This window comes from Thalassophryne amazonica, chromosome 18 (assembly GCF_902500255.1).
Source record: "Thalassophryne amazonica chromosome 18, fThaAma1.1, whole genome shotgun sequence".
In the NCBI taxonomy this organism is placed as follows: domain Eukaryota; kingdom Metazoa; phylum Chordata; class Actinopteri; order Batrachoidiformes; family Batrachoididae; genus Thalassophryne; species Thalassophryne amazonica.
The window spans coordinates 39,256,202-39,273,431 of NC_047120.1; the positions used below are offsets into that span (position 1 = coordinate 39,256,202).

The following is a 17,230-nucleotide window of genomic DNA, read 5'->3' on the forward strand; positions in this document are numbered from 1 at the left end:
CCTTGCCTGTTACACTCTGAAATTCCTAAACATTCCTTCTTTCAATAATTTTCTCATCCACTTGTTGACAAATTTGAGATCCTATGTACTGATCATTGCACCTCAAAGAGTCATCCTTTCTTGGATACTGCTTTTGTACCAAATCATGATTACAATCATCTGTTGACGTCACCTGTTTGAAATGACATCATTAAGTTGTGATGTTGTTGTTGTTGTTGTTGTTGTTTTACTTCAATACTAGTCCTAAATTGCCCGTGCCCAACTTTCCTTGGAATGTGTTGTAGGCCTGAAATGCAGGAATGGATGTATTTTAACAAATGAAATGAAGTTTACCACACAAAACATGAAATATCTCAACTTCATACTGCCTGCAGGGAAACAGTCAAAGTAGTAAATGCAACAATAACTGCAGGTTTGTTGTTGTTTGTTTGTTTGTTTGGTCTTTGCATTTTCCATATCATCCTAAGTTTTTTTTTTTTTTTTTTTTTTTTGATTTGGTGTTGTAGACCTGTCGATCTGTATTCTCAGCTTCGTATTTGCTGAGGACACAAAGTTGGAGAAAGTGATTCCTGTAATCTTTGTCTGTGAACCATTTCTCTAGCTTAGGGGAACTACAAGCTATAACAAGTAGGGAGCCCTATGTCACTCCTTTATGTTACCCGTTGCTATATTCTACCCACGTACCCTTTAACTAGCCATAGAGGCATTATGACTGAACACTTTTTTAGACAGATTAGTCAATCAGTATATGTCATAAATTTGTGTTTTATATTATATCTCACTTAAAAGTAAGTTTATCACCATGACATAAGACTCTACAACTCTTTAAGTTGACACGACTCATTTAAAAAGTTCCACATTTGGGCTTCTCAAGCCAGGAAAACCTCACAGACCAGAAGACTTAAGGTGGAGTTTGTCATTGTGGCGACCTCGTTGTCTGTGATTTAGCATTCTCACTGGGACAGTTGACTGAATAACCAACCATTTCAGTGCACAAAGCATGAATCACACCGGAGAGCGTGTGTCAGGAAACACCAGTCTTTCCCTTTTCTTATTTTGTCTCACGGAGAGCTCCAGGCTTTCCACTTGTGGCATAACCTGCCAACACGGCCTGAGTGATGACACACAAACATGTAGGTACAACCAAACGTGGATCTTCACGCCTGGAGGCCTTGTCCTTCGCTCTGAGCCCACCAAGTGCACGCCAGAGAAAACAGTCCCTCCCAACGCGAGGACAAACACAGCAGAGATTTCACATGCAAAAAATCAGGACTGAAGAGTGGAAGTCAGCTGGTGTCCTGAGCAAAACCTGCTCATTTGTTTTCCTCGGGGAGTTTTCTTGTCAACCTCAGAGGAAACAGGCCGAGCACACTGTTTTTTGTATTTTATCTCCTCTGATAATTAGTTCTGTTACCCCAAAAGTGGTCTAATTGTCATCTGGAGATACTTCACATACTTTTATTTCTCTCCTTTGTCATTTGTCCAAAGTTTCTTTTAGTTTTTGTTATATATGACTGAAACTGAATGTCACACATACAGGAAAGGAGCCTGCCACCTGCTGGTGAAATGTTTCTCATATGTGTGCTAAGTGTAAAAGTAAACAGATGGTGTTTGAAGATCAAGACTGAAGCACGTCTCAGCAAACTGTTTGACTTTTTTGTCATGCACGTGGTAAGGATGTAAACCTTCGTCTCGCAACTAGACCAAGAACAGTTAGAAACATTTTCAAATTGATTCTAGAATTTGCATTTTGTTGCTTTTTGAAGAAAAAAAGTTAAAATATTACTTCACAGACCTAACTGGAGAGATATAGAAGTTAAAAGCTATGCGGCTTTGAAATGTGAAGTATACCTTTTGTAATCAAATCATGTGTTTGGGAATCAATGCCTTATGGAGTTCATTTGGATCATGCCCACAAACCCCCCCCCCCCCCCCCCCCAATTCATTGCCCGAGTTTCTAAAGGTTCAAGTTAGCGAGCGTACCATGTGAAATGCAAAGATGAATGCAGATGCATTGCGGGTTCCTTCAGGGAGGGTGGGGTTTTGGGTTTTTATGGTGAAGATGGAGGAGAGAAGAACTTCAAGACTACATGGTGAAATGTGAGACTGGATCAGGTCTGGGGAGGAGCCACTGTCACATTCTCTGCTTTTGAAAATCTCTCGATTTGTATAGACAGGGTCAAAATTAGAGGACCAGCCTTTCCAGTCAGTACAGACATCAAATGTGTTTATCTGTCTTCATCATCTCATACTATATAATTTGAAAACCTGTGTTTCTGTCTGTCTTTCTATCTGTTCCCCTGCCCCTTTCTGTTTTACTTGGCCCAATTTCCACCAGACATGGCACACATTGGAAGGAAAGTATCCTAAAGTGTTGCATAATCTTATGCAACATCATTCCATCAAGCTAATACAGGCCAAAAAGTGTCTTAAAGGGTACTTTAAAAAGATACTGATGCCATGTGGTCTTGCAAAATTCCTCAGGACAACGGACTCATGTTTGTGTGCTTGTCTCTTTAAATGGAAAGAAGCTGCTGTTAGCCACACCCCCACCAGATGAAGTCCCAAAGAAGCTGTTTCAGTGCTAAACTTTGCTTATGGCAGGAGCATTTCTACATGTAACCACAGAAATGGACAACTTTAACCATGTTTAACAGGAAGCCAGAACAATATTTAAATGTAAAAAAATAGCTACATAAAATATTTCACACAATTTGACCCTTTAAATTTGTAAATTCTTGAGATTCTCCAAAACAGAATCAAAGATGTCACATAGGCATGATGCAGTACAGTAGATTTAGACTTGATTTGAAATTTTATGACTTGAATGAATTTGATAAACCAACATGGATATGATTTTAACCAGTTTATCAAGTTAAATATAGCTGAAAACAACTCCATAATATGAAGTGTAAGCTTAATATTTTGTCTTTTGATGAATAATGACTCATATTGTTTGGATAACAGTAATGTAGGAACTTCTACACTGTAAAGCTGAACATTCAAATTAATTCAAAAGATTAAGCGGTGTAAACTCAATATTTTAAGAAAATGTTCTACTTACTTAAATATTTCAAGTTTGTGTAACATGTTCTTGTTTTTTGAGTATATTTAACTCATAATTTTAGATTGACTTGAACTAATTGTATATTAAGTAAGCTAAACTTCAAGGCATAACTTAAGCACAGCTTAAAAGAATGAAGTCATTATATGTGAAAAATATTTGCGTTGACTTAACGAAGACTTTAGCAGGGGTGGTGGCCAAGTGGGTAGTGCACTTGGTTTTGGTGCAGAAGGTTTCCCAGGTTAAACTCCACCCCTGTCACATTTCTCCACATAATGTGAGGTTGTGTCAGGAAGGGCATCCAGCATAAAAATTGTGCCAATTCAACATGCAAGATCCACCTCTGATCTGCTGTGGTGACCCCAAGTGAAAAACAAGGGAGCAGCCAAAGGGTCTTACTTTTACTTAATGAACACTTTAATTTAATTGTAATTGTAATGAGGTACAAGTAGCATATAACCAAAGCTTTTAAGTTCTGGGAACAATTGACTTTTAAGTTTATGAACTGAAAAGTTTTGTGGCAGATGATTGCCTCTAAATTTTTGAGTTCTGCTAACTCGTTCGGGTTTACAGTGTATATTGAAATGGCCTACAACCACCAATGCAAAAAGACGAGGGGAAAAAAAATAACTCACTGAACATCAGAGTTGTCGGCTCTGACAGGGAAATATGGCAAACTGAGTAAATAACTGTTACGACACACTGATGGAAGACATGGTTTTGTGTGTTCTTATGAGAAGCTGAGTTCTAAATCTTCCCCGTTAACCAGCCTCTTTACGTGTCCCTTCTTCCCTTTTTTTCTTTCTCATCCGAACTAAGTTACAGTTAAATGTGCAGAGCAGCCTCACAGGAAATGTGACCAACAGCAGAAAGGGGAAAGTCGAGGCTTGCCAGAAAAAAAAAAAAAATCCTGAGATCTAATTCAGAGGAGAAGCACTAGATCTAGTGAACAGCTGATTATTGTGTCCTCTAGAGGTGTCAGTGTATCACCGCATTATGTTTCATGTGGACAAATGTCAGCCATGGTAAATGTGCATATAAACCTGTGAAAAAATGTTCATATGCAAAGTGTTTTATTTTATACATTCAGTCAGCCATTGCATCAGATCAATCTTATCAATCAATCAAGCAGTAGAAATTAGCATTTTGAGGGGGGGGGGGGGTGCATATTTTTATTTCACCTCCCTGAAATCCTCAAATATTAAAGTGTTATTCAGCCTTGTTGCTATTTGAATTTGAGTTTGAAATATGCAATTAGATGCTTATTAGATTTATCTGAACTCGAGTGTATACGTAGGTTCAAGGTATGGTTCCACCGCGTTGCAGCAAGCATCTGTCTGTGTGTGAACAAAATAACCAAATTTTTACCAAGGTCTAAACTATGACCACATATATGAAGGGCTCTATAGTTATTTCAAGGAATTGATTAAAGATACACCTGTGGGTCCATCAAACACCAATATGAAATCATATATCCAGTTTTTACTGGTCAAAGGATCTTTGACCTTGAGTGCTCTTGAAACAGGGTCCTCTTCTCCGAGGACCCTGTTAAAGATACACATGTTGTTTAAACACTCATATAAAGTCATATATTAGCTTTATATGATCTGTGGTGACTGTGAAATGTCATATGCAAGGGTATAACTATTTAACTCAAGCAGCTTGGAGCCAGAATGGATTAATTGTGGTGGTAAAGTCATATGTTACAAAGGTAAAGTGGTTCAGTTATGCTATTCAAGGATTATTATTATTATTATTATTATTATTATTATTATTATTATTATTATTATTATTTGGGGTTGTTGTTTCTTTTGTTTGTTTTTTCTTCTGATTTTAAAATGTATTAAACTATGATTGTTGAGTGGAAAAAATCCACCATGGCAGAATATATACCTCATAAATCTTCCATGTATGAAGTTATAATCAAAGTTTATATCAATAGTGCATCACAGTAAATAGTGAGATGCTGGAAAAGACAAAAAAAAATGTTTTGACTGTATGCATTTGAAAACATAGAAGCAAACATACATACATTATTTCACCTCCCTGAAATCCTGAAATGTCAAAATGGGCAGCATCATGGTACTTTAACAATAAATAAATAAATCTAAACAGCATATAGGACTGATGGAGTAAGCCTGAGGAGTTAGATGTTGTTTCAGAATGTTTAAAGATGTTAGGAAGCTGCAGATGTCCTTGTTTTTCCATTTAGCTGAATAAAAAAGTTGGCCTTGAGCAGCAGCTTTTAGTTGGCATTAAGGAAGGTGTCTGTGAAACAGACATCAAGGAAACTGTTTTTACTTTTTTGCAAGACAAAGTACTGTGTGTGTCTTTAAAATGCCATCTGAAAACTTAGGAGCCAGTTGTGTCATGCGATCTTAAACGGGCTGTAATATGAACTATTTCAGCAAGTTAGTATAGGCCATCAGGTCTTTTAAGCAGATATTTTAAAGTCTGTAGCCATAAATATTACATACACACCACAAAAAGAAACCATTTTCTCCTCTCAGAGAAACATTTCTGTGCCTGCTGCTTTAAATGTGAAGGAGCTTCTACTTCACATGGCAGCAACTCAATGCATTGCGTCATCTAGATGTGGTGAAGACGACTTGCTGAAGTTCAAGCTGAGCATCAGAATGGGGTAGAAAGAGAATTTTAGTGACTTTGAACGTGGCATGGTTGTTGGTGCCAGATGGTCTGGTCTCAGTATTTCAGAAACTGCTGATCTACTGGGATTTTCACGCACAACCATCTCTGGAGGTTTCAGAGAATGGTCTGGAAAAAGAGAAGATATCCAGTGAGCAGCAGTTGTGTGGATGAAAATGCCTCGTTGATGTCAGAGGAGAATGGGCAGATTGGTTGAATGGACCAGTATCTCTGAGAAATGTTTCCAACACCCCGTTGAATCTATGCCACGAAGAACTAAGGCAGTTCTGAAGACAAAATATAAATTATAAATATTGTAATGTCAACCCATTGATATCACAAATAGCTAATACAGTAAAGAAGGTTATAAAGGGAAGTGGCCCCTGTATGTGCAACTTCGATCACAGAGAAACTGGGGAGACCTGACATTTGCCGTTTGGTATATTTATGAACTTTGGGTCAAGGATGAACGCCGCGAAAATGGAAAGTTGATAGGACTCATATTTATCGAGAAATTAGGAATATTAGGTAACAACAGTGAACAATGGATGTTGATATTATCAGTTATCAAGTTGTTCACCAATGAATATGTCTTTATACACCCTGAAGAAAACAATACACCCTGAGGCCGAAGGAGCTCTGCGGCTGCGGTTGCCAAGAGCATGCAGTGGGCGCTGCGCATCAAAACAGCAAACGCAGTCGCTGGATGTGTTGCTGCATGCAGCTCGGCACAGCAGACAGGGGGGGCGGTGTGAGTGGCCTGCTGCGGTGCTTACCGAGCCCGCAGACTCAGAAAGCGCATCGGAGGCAGTGAGAGCAATCGCCCGCCTGATAAGGAAGCAGAACACAATGCGCTGTTTAAAAAAAAAAGAAGAACCATGCAAAATTGCACAAAAAAAATCTGCAAAACTGCAAGGCCGCGAAAGGGAGTTACGTTCTAAAAAATAACCCGCAATAGGCGAAATCCGCAAAGTAGTCAGTGTTATTTTTTACAATTATTATAGATGTTTTAAGGCTGTAAAACCCCTCACGACACACTTTATACACTTTTCTCAAGCAGGCATTAACATTTTCTGACTTTTCTCTCCTGTGTAAACACTCAAAGTTCAAACCTTAGCAGAAAAAAAATAGAAAATTTTCCTATAAATAATTATGATGGCTTTCACAACTAACGAATTTAATTTTAATGATCAACCTACGAGGTTGGACACGTAAGAAATTATTAATAGTGACTCACCAGTATTTCACAGTTCCTCTGACCGCGCCTCTTCGTCGTGGCGCCGCACCGCTGACCAGATTGGCTGATTACTCAGGTGGTATGAAAAATATTACCCGTCCGTCAAAAGGATGTACTGCTATTTATTCTTTAGTGTTTTATCCAATCATATTGGCGTATCATTTATAGGTATATGATAACACCATTAATCAGTCCCTAGTAACCAGAAAACTCTGAATCTAGTTGCAAAACATGACATCAACTAAATGTGCCAAATAATAAAAACAACTATTCACAAAACTTTCTCATTTTAATTTCCTGCACTTTCAGTTAAAATCATTATAGAAACTTTGCTTAATTTATTACCACCCTTGAAAAATGTCAGCTACCTATTTTATAAACACAACCCAATCTAGATCCCGTGGATCCCCACGGACAGCTCACTAGTTCTCACCTGAAGTTGCTGTATTGTTCTTGTAGATGTTTGTTCACTGGAACTGAATTCACTGCAGATGGATTTCCATGCAGTCTTTGTCTTTTATTCCACAACAGATGTGTCCTGTTTATCTTCAATTATGGGATTACAGATTAATGCCTACTTTTGTCTTAATTTAAATCCTGTCTGGGAAACTGCTACTATACATCACAGAAACCTTAAACAAGGTGTTTTAGGACTAAATGTTGCTTATAGCAGGAGAACTTCTACATTAACAGTCATAGAATTTTGAGATTTGGGGGGATATCTTACATTAAATAAATGAGAAATAAAACATATTTTGCACAGTATGACCCCTTTAAAAGGCAGTGGAGTAATTACATGTGACTCTCGGTTGGGGTTGTTTTATTTTCCCCTGATCACACCTGTTAGCTCAGTCAGCTCTCGGTTGTGAGCCTCAGACTGGTTCTTCATCTCATCTGCACCGTCTACTCTAACCTCTATTTTTTATGAGCGTCTTCAGATTGGTAGCAGCTGTGGATTTTGGCTCCGTTCAAGCTGTGGAAGGCTGCTGCAGCTCAGTGGGGAGGAGCTCTGACATCTGGAGAAGAATGAGCTCTGAACAATGTGAGTGGGTTGTGGGTTTATTTAATGTAATGTTCACTTGAAGCAGCTAAAGTTTGAAGTAACTTTAAGCCACCCTTTCTGCAGTATTTATGTGAGTGGTGTGCATCTGGCGGGTGGAACGTTTAGGCCGCTGTGGCCGAGGCTTTCGAAAGAGTGGACTGCTGCTCAACCCTATGGGCCTCACCCCGTGCAACGACGTGTCTAAACATGTGGGGGCTGCCTGCAAAAAGGAAAAAAGGAGGATGGGGGTTGAACTGTTGCCTGTGCCGGTCAAATAAAGCGTATGACTTGCTTTTGGCATGACTCATTTTTCCCAAATGTCTGAAGTGACAGGACAGAAAGAGGTGGTGTGTGTGTGGGGGGGGGGGGATCATGATGCAGCTTAAAAGTTTTAAAAGAATCTGCACGTGCAACTTATCATGACACATGTGATGGATCGTAATAGACAAGGGTGCACATAACTGGTACCAGGGGCGTCGGACTGGGGGAGTAAAGGGTACTATGCACCCAGGGCCCAGAGCATGGGGGGCCCACAAAAAACTGACATTAAATACATTTTTGTGTTGCATGTTATTAATATCCATACAATTCATGTTGTAAAAGAATATAATTAGAATGAATTTATAAATGTTGCAAAACATAATTCTGCTCAAACAATAATACTGAAAGATCTCTGAGGGCCCTTCCCACCCCTGCACAGTTGTAAAATGGTTTAGTCCAGGCGCACAGGCAGCACTCTGCCCCACACAAACACACACACACACACACACATTAGTAGAGCTGAAACAACTAATCGATTTAATCGATTATTAAAATAGTTGTCAACTAATTTAGTCATGGATTAGTTGTTAAATAACCTTGTTTTACTGCAAATGTTTCGTTTCTTCCATATAAATCAACCGTTTCTGCAGCGCGGCTTTGCTTTGAACCTTGAACCAATCGAAGCAGTCATTCGCAGATTGAAGCAGTGCTTCGATCTGCTACTTTGTTGAGTCATTGTTTTATTTCACTTTATTTTAATTTTTCCCCACTAAAACCCCAAAGGGCATATGTCTGTGAGTAATATTTACCTTTTTATGTTCATTTGACCTGTTATCATCTTCTGAAACAATTGATAAATGTATTTTATAACTTAAAAATGGGACAGATGCTAATGCGTTAGCATGTCTATGGCGTTTTCAATGTTAAAGTTAGCATGAAGCTCTTGCAGCTGTCAGCACATTTGCGTGCTTTTGTTTTCTGTATAATAATTCATGGCTCAGCGTTTGTTGTCGTAAAAGAGTCAAATGTATTACAAATTGTAATTTTTTATTTTTTATTTTTTATTTATATATTAATAATAATAGCAACAACAATAATAGTCATAATAACCAGTAGCACTACAATACGATTTTAGAGAAACAAAAGAACCTGATTAAACACTACAGAAAAGATAAATCCAACTAACAATGAACATAAATAAATAAATATAGAAATAAATAAGTGTTTCCTGTGAACACCTAGTGACTCTTACACCTCCACTTCATCCCTGTTTTATTTAAGTTTAAGGACAATTTGTTTTGGTCAAACCACATCTAAGCTGTGTTTTTACACAAGAAAAAATAAAATGCAGTTAACTGCACATTTTTGTCTTTTTTCATGACAATATCTTATTAAAAATAACATATTACATTTTCGTCAGGCCTTTAAAATAGTATTGTGGACTCTTGCTATAATACGAGGTCTCTTAGATAATAAACCGACCCTTTTATTTTTTTTTTTAACTATATGGATTTGAATGACGTGCGATTACACCAATCATGCTTGAACCCTCGTGCGCATGCGTGAGTTTTTTCACGCATGTCGGTGATGTCATTTCCCTGTGGGCAGGCCTTGAGTGAGATGTGGTCCCGCCCTCTCGGCTGAATTCCTTTGTTTCACACGCTGCTCGAGACGGCGCGCGTTGCCTTATCAAAATTTTTTCTGGACCTGTGAGGAATATCCGAGTGGACACTATTCGAGAAATTAAGCTGGTTTTCGGTGAAAAGTTTAACGGCTGATGAGAGATTATGGGGTGTTTCTGTCGGTGTAAGGACTTCCCACAGAGCGGGACGTCGCGCAGCGCTTCCAGGCGCCGTCGTCTGCCTGTTTCGAGCTGAAAACATCTTAATTTAAGGCTTAATTCACCCAGGACATTGTGAGAGAACAGAGAAGATTCAGAAGAGGCCGGCATGAGGACTTTATGCGGACATTCCACTGTTTAAGGACATTTTTTAATGAAAGACGTGCGCGCAAATTCGCCGAGTCGTCACGGAAACGACTCGGCGAATTTTCGCGCACGTCTTTGAAAACCATTTGTAAAATTCAGGCGGCTTTTGATGGCTTTCAACAAGTGAGTAACTGAGAAATTGTTTAACAGCTTGGGCATGTTCCAACTTGCCCGTTAAGGTTTCCAACGGAGGTGTTTTTCCTGTCGCAACCCCCCGCGGTCGGGTCCGGCCCGACATGCGACTCTGCCCGCACGTTCTTTCATTACAAAATGTCCGTTAACAATGGAATGTCCGAATAAACTCCTCATGCCGACTTCTTCTGAAAGTTCTCTGTTCTCTGACGACTTCCTGGGTCAACAGAGCCTGAAATGTGGAAGTTTTCATCTTGAAACGGCGAGACGCTGCCGCCTCGAAGTGCAGATCGCCGTCAGGCGCCGTGGGCCGTCCTTAAAGCGACACTACCAGACCAAAATCTCTCATCAGCCGTTAAAATTTTTACTGAGTGTCCACTCAGTTGTGCCTTACAGTTTTGAAAAAATTTTGATCAAACAAAGCAGCAGTCTCTGAGCCATTCCTAAACAATGAAAAAAACGACGAGAGGGTGGGCGACTCCTCACTCAAAGACTGCCCACAGGCGAATGACGTAACCGACGTAAACTCTTGCATGCCCACGAGGGTTCAAGCGTGTCTGATGTAATCACACGTGATTCAAATCCATATGGTTTTTGAAAAAAATAAGGTAGGATACTTTCCTAATAGACCTCGTATGTTGTCAGTAGTTGAGATAGTTGCTGTAGGCATCTAAAAATGCTCATAATCGGGTGAAACCTGATAGAAATCTCTTTGTGGTGTGTTGGTGATGTATATGTGCAAAATAAAACAAAACACTACTCTAGGTATGTTTTTGACGAGAATATAACATCATAACTTTGTTACAAGGTCAAACGTTGATGTTGCATGATAAAGGCCTTTTAATAATAACTCACTTAAAGAAATAATGGCAAAACTCACATGTAAGTAAAACAAAACTAAAATTTTTACTTATTAAAATAATCATTAGTTGCAGCCCAAGTGTTTAGGCTGAAATAAAATACACTCAACAAAAATATAAACGCAACACTTTTGGTTTTGCTCCCATTTTGTATGAGATGAACTCAAAGATCTAAAAGTTTTTCCACATACACAATATCACCATTTCCCTCAAATATTGTTCACAAACCAGTCTAAATCTGTGATAGTGAGCACTTCTCCTTTGCTGAGATAATCCATCCCACCTCACAGGTGTGCCATATCAAGATGCTGATTAGACACCATGATTAGTGCACAGGTGTGCCTTAGACTGCCCACAATAAAAGGCCACTCTGAAAGGTGCAGTTTTGTTTTATTGGGGGGGATACCAGTCAGTATCTGGTGTGACCACCATTTGCCTCATGCAGTGCAACACATCTCCTTCACATAGAGTTGATCAGGTTGTCAATTGTGGCCTGTGGAATGTTGGTCAACTCCTCTTCAATGGCTGTGCGAAGTTGCTGGATATTGGCAGGAAAATGGCTAGTACCTAGGGCCCAGAATTTGGTGCTATGCCCCTGACTGGTACTCACTGTGCGTGGGTGTGCTAAACATCACTGATGCACAGCAGAGGGAAACACTTTTCCTACAATCTGTCATTGCTTTCCTCCAATGAAGCGCCTCCTCTGTGTTTTCTGCTACCCATCATTTATTTTTAGCACACACAAGCACCATGAGTACCAGGTATGTGCACCCCTGTTAATAGTCATTAATGGAATGGTACAGTTAAATAGAGCTACACAGCGTCCTCGTGACTAAGGTCAGTGTCGTCGACAGAGCGGTCCCCCACTAAAAAACGGTCCACCTTCACTGCTCATGCGTCATTTCAGAGATTCAATAATGTCATTTCTGAGCAATTCACCGAACATCATCTTGTTTTTGCTTCAAACTGCACTCTAGTCATCATCTATCTGAGCAACAGATATCTTAGGCTTTTGTACAACAATCATTTCCACATAAATCGAGCATTATTTCATCATAAAAGACGGGACCAATCAGAGCGCCTGTGCCAATGTCATTTCAGACCATCAGCAGCAACTCACCAATTATTGCCTTATTTCTGCTTAAAACTGGCTTTAAAATTATTTAAAAGGTTTTAATTTGTCATCTGATGGTTAATAATCACATTATTCCATTTAATCCCTTAGAGTCAGTCTCAGATGTGCTGCTGTGGTCCATAATGACACATGCGCAGTGAAGGCAGGGCGTACCGATGTTTAGGGGGACCATTCGGTTGGCAACACCAGCAATGCATTTAAAGGGGTCATTTTGTCGGCAGTCTGGAGTGGATCAGAGTTTCCTGCTTTGGAACAGTTCCACATGAATCTAACTCAGCAGTAAGGTCCTACTAGCAGAGAGCATCTTTAGGTATCAGCTCCACTGTTACTCCACTACTTACTGTTATTGAGACAATTTTAATGCCCCCACCCAAGCCACCCATAATGAAAACCACCACTCAGTCCACAAAGATATATAGATTAATGAATAAACACCTGAAACCACATTAGTCTATTATTTTTAGCTTGTTTGGTAACTCTGAGATGAGAACGTTTCAGCTTTCATTCGTCCCTCCCAGGTCATGCTAGTTTCACCCACAGTCCACTTCTATACCTAGTTATGGTGTTGGCCGGGAGTCAGGCATGGCCATAACAGAACCGCTACATTTGACCTTCAAAATCGTTCTTCAGAAAGCCTGTGGGTGATGGCATGGAGGAGTTTCTCCAGTAGGAATCATATAGAATTTTATAGGATTCTTTTGGACTTTTTAAGTAGGAAGTGCAGTAAAATTAGCAAGATGTTTTATGATTGATATTTCCCAACATAACGACAGCATGTGAATATCTGTGGAAAGTTTACCTTCACTGGTACAAAATAAACTCAAGTGTGACATTTTGTGATGATGAAATTCCGAGACAAACCTGACTAAATCACAAGATAACCTTGGGGCTAAAGCATAGCTTGTTCCTTTTTAATGACACCACGTTTGAGCAGTCTTTAAATTTTAAAGTCCTTGTCAGAAATTCAACAGTATAACAAAGGATTTGCTCTTTGGGTCAACTACCCTTGATGTCATCACATGATGTCAATGATGTCTGAGGTCTGATACATTTGATAGCTTCTGGAGAGGAGAAATCTATGTAGAAATATGTGTTTCAGTATCTCAAGTTGTTCCTGAGATACGGTCATTAATATATTTTAGGTGATGACCTCTGATTTCACCTTGATCTTAGACCAATGACCTTGATATGAATTGTGTTGTACGAAGACGGTCCAATGAGTGGCATCAAGTCAGTTCAACTTCTGGGATACTGATCTGGTCAGTTAAGTAGCACGGGGGGCATGTGACAGTGGAAAACGTTAACCCTAACCCTTTCAGCATGACCAGTTTGGTGGTGGCTCAGTAATGGTCTGGGGAGGCGCGTCCCTGAAAGGACGCACCGACCTCTACAGGCTAGACAACAGCACCCTGACTGCTATTAGGTATGTGGGTGAAATCCTTGGACCCATTGTAAGACCCTACGCTGGTGCAGTGGGTCCTGGGTTCCTCCTGGTGCAAAACAATACCTGGCTTCATATGGTGAAAGCATGCATACAGTTCCTGGAAGATGAAGGAATTGATACCACTGACTGGCCCCCATGCTCACCTGACCTAAATCCAATAGAACACATCTGGGACATTATGTTTCAGCTCATCGACACCTCCAGGTTACACCTCAGTCTGTGCAGGAGCTGCTGTAAGTGATGCCCTGGTCCAGATCTGGGAGGAGAGCCCCTAGGGCACCATCCATCATCTCATTAAGATCATACCCCAACACTGTGAGATGTGCATACAAGCAAGTGGGGGACATACAAACCTCTGGGTACCATTCTGAGTTGCTGCAATGAAATTTTGGCAAAATGGACGAGCCTGCCGCATCATTTTTTTTACTTTGATTTTCAAGGCGTCTCTGAATTCAGCCCTTTATAGACTGACAATTTTCATTTCCATCAAACAGTGTAACACATTACCCAGTCCATATCAGGAAAGATACCCAGCATGATTTTATTTTCCCATTGAGAGCTGATGTGTTTTCAAAGTGTTCCTTTAATTTTTTTTTTAGCAGTATATTTGGTTAAGTTATTTAGGTGGAAATAGGTCATAGGTCATAGGTATTAAAGGCACTGCGCTGCGGTGGTTTGAATCATATTTGTCTAATAGATTACAATTTGTTCATGTAAATGGGGAATCTTCTTCACAGACTAAAGTTAATTATGGAGTTCCACAAGGTTCTGTGCTAGGACCAATTTTATTCACTTTATACATGCTTCCCTTAGGCAGTATTATTAGACGGTATTGCTTAAATTTTCATTGTTACGCAGATGATACCCAGCTTTATCTATCCATGAAGCCAGAGGACACACACCAATTAGCTAAACTGCAGGATTGTCTTACAGACATAAAGACATGGATGACCTCTAATTTCCTGCTTTTAAACTCAGATAAAACTGAAGTTATTGTACTTGGCCCCACAAATCTTAGAAACATGGTGTCTAACCAGATCCTTACTCTGGATGGCATTACCCTGACCTCTAGTAATACTGTGAGAAATCTTGGAGTCATTTTTGATCAGGATATGTCATTCAAAGCGCATATTAAACAAATATGTAGGACTGCTTTTTTGCATTTACGCAATATCTCTAAAATCAGAAAGGTCTTGTCTCAGAGTGATGCTGAAAAACTAATTCATGCATTTATTTCCTCTAGGCTGGACTATTGCAATTCATTATTATCAGGTTGTCCTAAAAGTTCCCTAAAAAGCCTTCAGTTAATTCAAAATGCTGCAGCTAGAGTACTGACGGGGACTAGAAGGAGAGAGCATATCTCACCCATATTGGCCTCTCTTCATTGGCTTCCTGTTAATTCTAGAATAGAATTTAAAATTCTTCTTCTTACTTATAAGGTTTTGAATAATCAGGTCCCATCTTATCTTAGGGACCTCGTAGTACCATATCACCCCAATAGAGCGCTTCGCTTTCAGACTGCAGGCTTACTTGTAGTTCCTAGGGTTTGTAAGAGTGGAGTGGGAGGCAGAGCCTTCAGCTTTCAGGCTCCTCTCCTGTGGAACCAGCTCCCAATTCAGATCAGGGAGACAGACACCCTCTCTACTTTTAAGATTAGGCTTAAAACTTTCCTTTTTGCTAAAGCTTATAGTTAGGGCTGGATCAGGTGACCCTAAACCATCCCTTAGTTATGCTGCTATAGACATAGACTGCTGGGGGGTTCCCATGATGCACTGTTTCTTTCTCTTTTTGCTCTGTATGCACCACTCTGCATTTAATCATTAGTGATCGATCTCTGCTCCCCTCCACAGCATGTCTTTTTCCTGGTTCTCTCCCTCAGCCCCAATCAGTCCCAGCAGAAGACTGCCCCTCCCTGAGCCTGGTTCTGCTGGAGGTTTCTTCCTGTTAAAAGGGAGTTTTTCCTTCCCACTGTAGCCAAGTGCTTGCTCACGGGGTCGTTTTGACCGTTGGGGTTTTACATAATTATTGTATGGCCTTGCCTTACAATATAAAGCGCCTTGGGGCAACTGTTTGTTGTGATTTGGCGCTATATAAAAAAATTGATTGATTGATTGATTGAAATTGCTCTAAATAACCCCGGTCATTAGCGGTGCTAGAAAAGTTTGCATTGTGTTTGAACTGAAGCAGACCTACAAAGAAGAGTGAAGAAAACTTTCACCGCAGCAATATCACGGACTGATCTCTATATATCCAAAATGTTTTCTTGGTGTCCGATACTTTTTCACATGGGTGATATCACCATGAGGTAACTTTATTGAGTCGATAATTTAAATTATATTTTAAAACCCATTTTGTGTTAACTCATGTTGCCCATGTCGTATGTTGAATATCTAAAACAATGTAACAGTTTACTCGATTTACTCCAAATCAGCCTGCGAGTAACCATCACTCTAAGGAAGTAACCTCTGATCTCTGATTGTTCTTGTTTTTGCCGCGTCACTGCCACATGTTTGATGTCTTTAAATGAATAAAATGTTTTCTGATTATAAACCTGGGTGAATTTAATTCTTAAAGTTTGAGTTAAAGGAGTTTGAGGAGGTCTACGCTCCTCAGCTGGTTTGTTTGGAGTTCTTTGAAGCACAGAAAGTAAGAGTTACTGTTGATGTTTGTGAAACAGTACTTTATAGCCCTTTGGTAAATTATATGATGTGTCCCCCATAATTAGATCCTCACACTCCCGTTTTGCTGCTCGTTCCTTGAACATGCCTTACAGTGGCTGTCTTGGTTATCCTCTACAGCTCACCTGCAGCGGCACAGCGAGCCGTTCTTGGCTCCATATAGCAGAGCTACAGAGCAAGAGAGAGGCGGTTGGCATCCCAGTGGCTGCCTGGACAGAGGGGTCATTCTTCTCCTCGGATCCCCACGGTCGTCTCTTTCGGACCACAGTTTGTCCGTCAATCTGCTCGCCGTTTACTGAGGAAATGTTCACTTAGTGCAGGAAGTCTGAGGTTTCCCCATGTTTGATTTCAGCAGTTACCCAAACAACACTGGTGTCAGGCATCAGGTCTTAACAGCATAGGTGGGAATTTGTAAATCCACAGGGATTTACAACCTCAGGTCACTGTAGAATAATGCCAAAATAATATACAACTCATCACCTGTTATACACAGCTCTGTTAACACTAATTACTCATAGTTGATCATTTTTACACTACTTAAAGCTGTACGACTGCTTGGTTTTTTTAAGATTAAGTCTTACAAATTATTTTCTTTGGCACCATTTAATTTTATTCCTTAAGAATTTAAATATAGGACTCGTAACATTATATTGCTATGATCAAAATTTGTGCTGTCTGGAAACAATTTAATTCAAGGGACCAGACACCATGACCTACATTTGTTAGTAATGTCATAGATAACAT

At 39.8% G+C, this 17,230-nt stretch overlaps 2 long non-coding RNA genes across 2 annotated transcripts; both read left to right on the forward strand.

Moving 5' to 3' along the window:
* The first annotated feature begins 7,909 nt into the window (after positions 1–7,909).
* LOC117530281 lies at positions 7,910–8,278 on the forward strand. The gene is made up of 2 exons (XR_004566289.1): positions 7,910–7,989; positions 8,074–8,278. It is a non-coding gene; the product is annotated as an uncharacterized LOC117530281 (long non-coding RNA).
* Positions 8,279–15,981: 7,703 nt separating this feature from the next.
* LOC117531163 lies at positions 15,982–17,066 on the forward strand. Its single transcript, XR_004566541.1, has 2 exons — positions 15,982–16,454; positions 16,607–17,066. It is a non-coding gene; the product is annotated as an uncharacterized LOC117531163 (long non-coding RNA).
* Positions 17,067–17,230: the final 164 nt, after the last annotated feature.